We start from the raw sequence: 7,068 nt of genomic DNA, 5'->3' as shown, positions 1-7,068 counted from the left end.
GTGCCAGAGGGTCCGAGAAGCAAACACATGCTTACAGGAGCAATGTGATATAGCATTACAAAGCTATACCCAGTATTGCAGATAAGTCCCCCTCAGAGTCTTTGGCAATGATGTCACGACATTACTAATTCCTTATCTTTACCACAGAAATATTGCCATACCTCAGTTAACCTCCTCCAACAGGTTGGTCCCTGCTTCTTTCCATGACTGCACAGGAAAACAGGCACTGGAAGCCCTGGCTGGGAGTTGTTCTGAATCACTCATCACTGTCTCTAGCTTAGCGTTTATGTATGTATGTAAATCCACCTACATCCATGCATAGCCCACAGAGGCAGTGTGACAGAAGCTGTGGCAGGTCACAATCACAACCCCATCTGTTTGCAAGAACGAGTCATGGAATACATTTGAAATTGAACACAAACAAAATTTAGACAAGGCTGAAACTGGTTGAGATATGATAAATCAAATGCTTCATCTGCTCCAATGGCTTCCAATACTTCCCAAAATATAGAATTGTTGTAGCAAATATCTGCTCAGAAATACATTAAAATGATTATTACTATTAGAATTTATAAAGTTAACATCTTCTAAGCTTCTCTAATGTCTTTGAATCCTTCATATGTCAACTGGGTAAAGGTGCTCCGTAAAATGGTTACTTGATTCAGCTGTGTCATGTCTCAAAAAAGCTGCTGGCCATCTATCCATGCTGGGGAAATCATACGGACAAAGAGGCTACAAAGAGTGGCCTGAATGAAGCATACAGCATCATTGTCTTCAGGAGACATCTGGTAAGATTTGTACAGATGTTACTGTGCCCAACACAAAGGTGTGCTCTTTTCAGGGAAGGGGAACCTTTTGAAATGAAAATGGTTAAAATGAATTTTCAGCTTGAGTTCAATGCATACTACTGAGCCTGCAGTATCACATGTAATGAAATGAGATGTATAATGTTGGTTTCTCATCCAGAAAACCCTGTGCGCTGAAAATATGAAAATAAACTAGCATATGAGATTCTCAACTGGAGGAAACTAAAGAAAACATGAAAAGATATGGAAATACTCAGCCAAGCTGGCTTGTGTGTAAAAGCCTTGATGATTATCTACCAAGACATATATCCAGCTGCTGATATACTATTCTGCTAGAGTTGACAGTCACACAGAAGAAGGCCAACTCAACTCTTAGAAATTCTGGAAGCATCATGATGTGTGAATAAAGGATACACAGTACCACTGCAGATGTAGTCAGTCAAATCATAACACTCTGATCACTGAAAGCAGAGGCTGCCTTGGGAATCCAAAACAGGAGTCTACAGAATGAGTATTCTGGCTAAATATGGACACGGACATCAGAGACCTGATTAGCATGGGTGACAACTGGGCAAAAAGCAGGGCAAGCAAAGAAAAGAGGTATGTAAAGTGCAAAGTCTCCCCAGAAAATGAACAGAAGCAGGGCAGGGAAGGGACCATTTCATTCCAAGTTATTCAAAGTAGACTAATACTCAGACATCTGGGAAATAGATGAACTGCTAGACATTACTACTGGGATGCTGTAAGGCAAGCAATGTAGTACTTCAGAAACCAAAGCATCCCAAACTATTTAATTTCAGACTGCAATCCCAGTTTACTGGCAGAGCTCAATGCTATTTATATGAGAGTGGGAATTCAGTCACATCACATCATCTCCATACTTAAGCCATCAGCTTGACAGATCAAATTGCTAAGCTGCTCATAAAGAAACTCACAGAAGTCTTTAGCAGAAGCCTGGTCCAACACTAGATATTGGATTGTAGAGACTTTTCCATTCCTATAGCTAGAGATTTTATTAAGATCAACTTATTTCCCCAGGACAAACCACACATTGTGAAGCATGCTAAACAACTTGAACAGGTGAAAACTCAACCTTCTAACATGGTAATGGTCAGTAAGAGTATTTCATCCAAGCTTCCAATTAGTTCGTTCCCACCAAACTCAAGACAAAACAACAGGGAGTATAAGTTTATGAAATGTACTTTCCCATGAAACATGATAAACGGGACATTGAAAGAACAGCAGTTTTCTGATGACATCAAATTACCTGAAAAGACCACAGTACCACCCTGTTCAATAGCCATCTTGCTGCTGAAGGAAAAATTCACACTTAAACCTACTGCGAGGTATACTGGACCAGTCTTTGATATTCAGGGAGGAAAAAACAACCCTCCAAGTCTTGGAGAATTGTGTCTTAGATCTGAAGTCAAAATGTATTAAAATGTTTTCGTGCTTTATTATCACTTTATTATTTACACATACACAATCACACCTCTAAAATGACAGCAAATTTAATATGCATTTTAAATTTAATTGTTGGGATGTTATAATGTTTTCCCAGTGTTGTCATTATAATATGACAGTCTGTCAGGGAAAAACTCTGAAATTAAGACTTTGATACCCTGACTTTGGCAAATCTCAGTCAGGTGGAGTTGGATATTGGTTCCCCTTGGCTGCCGGCCACAGCTCTGCCCTAGAAACAATTAACGTTGCAGCAAAGTTGGCAGGAGGAGTGTCTGACCATGAATCAGTGGTAGATCAAACTTACCTTCACTGGCTGTTTACATAGAATCATAGAATGGTTCGGGTTGGAAGGGACCTTAAAGATCATCTAGTTTGAACCCTCCTACCATGGGTTACCTACACATCCCACTATGAAGATGGCTTCTTGCGTGTTGGAGCTGCTGAAGAAAGAAAACCCATTTCCCATCTTCATGGGGTGAAAGAGAGACCTTGGAGAGTAACAGGCCAAAACACAGGGATACCTGCCTGACTGCACTGTTACACGCATCCAAAGGCATGACATGCATTTGAAATACCCATAGCGAATAAGGTGAACGCAAGGCTTATACCCACTGCTTAGATCACAGGAAGGTATATTATGACACTTAATTCATTAGTAACTGTTTTTTTATTAGCAGGTGAAGATCTGACAAATCACGTCTGCTGTTGCATCAGACCCAATTAATCCTGGGCCCTCAGAAAGAGGCCGAGAGATATGGTATGAATAGAGAAGTGGGATAATATAACTGTACAGCTTGGGAAGTTGCTAGCCCTACAACGGGACTAAAAACTTAAGGCAGCATGAATATTGTATCACAAAAGTAGTTTATGGGACACTCTTCACATGTATTTATTATGCCAGGACAAGGAGTGGACACTGGGTGAGTTAAAAGTTGTTCCTCCCTTAGGTAGTTATATTCTGGAGTTTGAAAATGTGAGGACCTATAACTGTATACTGATACCCAGAATTTAAAATAATCTTAAAATAAAGTTCTGTCATTGTTATGAGGATAAGATTTTAATTCTGTGCTGCAAAAGTTATTGTGTTCAATATGAAAAAGAACACTATGTGTTTTATCTGGTTCAGAGGCAACATACAATCCAGTCATTCATATTGTTAGTATAAGGGTTAAAACTCCCAAATAAATCTTCATTAGAGTTGTCTGTTATGTTCAGGATATAAAAACCACTGCTAAGGCCTTGTTTTATTTTTCAACTCTTCTTCAAAAGGGTGTTTCTTTATTTTTGTTCATTAGTCTAATCCTTCCTGTTTTCTTGTTATAACCTTACAGCCATAGAACAGAAAGCTGGAACTTTACTTTCCGGAGCAACCTTCAACTCCTTTTAACATTTATTTCATTCTATCCTTTCATACATGAAAGGTGACATGAAATTTGCTCCAGAATCCCATTGCAAAGACTTTTTGCATCAAACAAATCATCATCAACCACAACTCTCCAAAGGGTCTCAGGAGACAAATACATGGATAAACAGAAGACACTCTGGCAGATAAAAAGCAATGAGGGAGGGATTGGGCAGTGTAGGGCAGAATATTTGCTGTGGTTTGTTCTCCCTAAAGGTGCATCTAGGGGTGGAAAGGAAAGACAATCTGATCCAGCTGGATGTGGCAATCTGATACTGCATCGAAAGCGATGGCTGCATGATAAAGAGACAGAACGACTGGGAAATTGATTCCTCAGCAAAAGCCTGCGGTATTTTGATTTCTTTAGCACAGTTCATCTTATCTCCTTCACTAAAACTGATGGATGTTGGGTCCTTGTTTTCCTGCTTTTGCACTTGTGAGAAACAGATGAACTTAAACAATTAATAGTGATCAATAGCCTTAGCACCTGAAGTGCTAAAACTTGGATCCCCGTGGAAAAGGAAACTGTGAAAAACGAAACTCCTTGTGTAAAAGAACCTCATTGTACCTGTGTCATTAATTTTCATTGATGTTCCCTTCTCTAAAATTCCTGAATCTAATTTTTATGATGTTATTCACAGGTTCAATGCTAAAAAAACCCACAACCCACAAACCACAAATTTACCAATAATATCATCACATGTCTAATGTCTTTTTCTGTGTGTAAGGGGAGAGAAGGGGAGTTGTTGCAAGTTCTGAAGGTCAGCACAGACATCTCTGGAAAACATGAACACTGTTGACCTGGAAAGATTACTGAAAACATCACTTCACTATCACAGTATCAGTTTATATTTTATTTTGCATGTGGATCACACAGACTCACAGAATCACAGAATGATATGGGGTTGGAAGGGACCTCTGGAGATCATGTAGTCCAACCCTCCTGCCAGATCAGGGTCACCTAGAGCAGGTTGTACAGGAACTTGTCCAGGTGGGATTTTAATGTCTCCAGAAAAGGAGACTCCACCACCTCCCAGGACAGCCTATTCCAGAGCACTGCCACTCTCAAAGGAAAGAAGTTCCTCATCATAGAATCATAGAATGGAATCATAGAGTTGGAAGGGACCTTAAAGATCATCAAGTTCCAACCCCCCTGCCATGGGCAGGGACACCTCCACTAGAGCAGGTTGCTCAAAGCCCCATTCAGCCTGGCCTTAAACACTTCCAGGGATGGGGCATCCACAACTTCCCCGGGCAACCTGTTCCAGTGCCTCACCACCCTCACAGGAAAGAATTTCCTCCTCATATCTAAACTAAATCTCAACACTCCCTGACAAAAAGTCCCTCCCCATCCCTCCTGTAGGCTCCCTTCAGATATTGGAAGGCTGCTATGAGGTCTCTCTGGAGCCTTCTCTTCTCCAGGCTGAACAACCCCAGCTCTCTCAGCCTCTCTTCATAGGGGAGCTGCTCCATTCCTCTGATCATCTTCGTGGCCCTCTGCTGCATCCGTTCCAACAGGTCCATGTCCTTCCTGTGTTGAGGACTCCAAAGCTGGACACAGTACTCCAGGTGGGGCCTCATAAGCGCAGAGTAGAGGGGTAGAATCACCTCCCACGACCTGCTGGCCACGCTTCTCTTAATGCAACCCAGCATGCAGTTGGCTTTCTGGGCTGCCAGCACACATTGCCGGCTCACGTTGAGCTTCTCATCCACCAACACTCCCAAGTCCTTCTCCTCAGGGCTGCTCTCCAGCCATTCTGCGCCCAGCCTGTATTTGTGCCTGGCATTGCCACGTCCAAGGTGCAAGACCCTGCACTTGGCCTGGTTGAACTTCATGCAATTTGCACGAGCCCACCCCTCAAGCCTGTCCAGGTCCCTCTGGATGGCATCCCTTTCCTCCAGCGTGTCAACCAAGTCACCGAGCTTGGTGTCATCAACAAACTTGCCGAGGTTGCACTCTATCCCACTGTCCATGTCTCTGACAAAGATGTTGAACAGCACTGGTCCCAGTACCGACCCCTGAGGAACACCACTTGTCACTGGCCGCCAACTGGATGTTGAGTCATTGACAACAACCCTTTGAGTGCAGCCATTCAGCCAGTTCCTTATCCACCGAGTGGTCCATCCATCGAATCCATGACTTTCCAATTTTGAGACCAGGATGCCATGCGGGACAGTGTCAAACGCTTTGCGCAAGTCCAGGTAGATGACGTCTGTTGCTCTGCCCTTGTTCACTAAGTCTGGGACAGTATCGTAAAAGGCCACCAAATTTGTCAGGTACAATTTGCCCTTGGTGAAGCCACGCTGGCTGCCTCCAATCACCTCCTTATTTTCCATGTGCCTTTAGCAGAGATTCCAGGAGGATCTGCTCCATGATCTTGCCAGGCACAGAGGTGAGGCTGACTGGCCTATAGTTCCCTGGGTCTTCTTGTTTTTCTTTTTTGAATATCGGGGTTATGTTCCCCTTTTTCCACTCAGCAGGAACTTCGCCAGATTGCCACGATTTCTCAAATATGATGGAAAGTGGCTTGGCAACTTTGTCCGCCAGCTCTCTCAGGACGTGTGGGTGGATTTCATCAGGTCCCATGGACTTATACACCTTCAGGTTCCTTAAGAGGTCTCGAACCTGATCTTCTCCTACTGTGGGCAGTTCTTCATTCTCAGAGCCCTTGTTTTTGCCTTCCATGACTTGGGCAGTGTGGTTAGAGCCCTTGCCGGTGAAGACTGAGGCAAAAAAGTTGTTCAGTAGCTCAGTCTTATCCATATCCTGGGAGGCCAGGTCTTCCATTTTCTTCCGGAGAGGACCCCCAACTTCCCTAGTCCTGCCTTTATCCCTGACTTATCTATAGAAGTTTTTCTTATCGCTTTTATGTCCCTGGCTAGATTCAGTTCTGCCTCAGCTTTCGCTTGCCTGATCTGGTTCCTGGCCATTCGAACAGTTTCTTTATATTCTTCCCATTCTACCCGTCCCTGCTTCCACCCTCTATAGGTCTCCTTTTTGGTCCTGAGCTTGTCCAGCATCTCCTTGTTCATCCACGCGGCCCTGCTGGCTATTTTGCCTGACTTCTTCTTTTTCGGGATGCACCTCTCCTGAGCTTGGAGGAGGTGATCCTTGAATGCCAACCACCTTTCTTGGGCCCCTCTCCCCTCCAGTTCTTTCTCCCACACTACCCTGCCAATCAGATCTCTCAGGAGACCAAAGTCTGCTCTTCTGAAGTTCAGGGTAGTGAGCTTGCTGCACACCCTCCTCGTTTTCCCATGAATCTTGAATTCTACCATTTCATGGTCGCTGCAGCCGAGGCTACCCTTGAACTTGACATTCCCCACTAGCCCCTCCTTGTTGGTAAGGACACAGTCCAGCACAGCTTCTCTCCTCATTGGCTCCTCAATCATTTG

This window comes from Numenius arquata, chromosome Z (genome assembly GCF_964106895.1).
Source record: "Numenius arquata chromosome Z, bNumArq3.hap1.1, whole genome shotgun sequence".
NCBI lineage: Eukaryota > Metazoa > Chordata > Aves > Charadriiformes > Scolopacidae > Numenius > Numenius arquata.
This window is presented reverse-complemented; position numbering follows the sequence as displayed.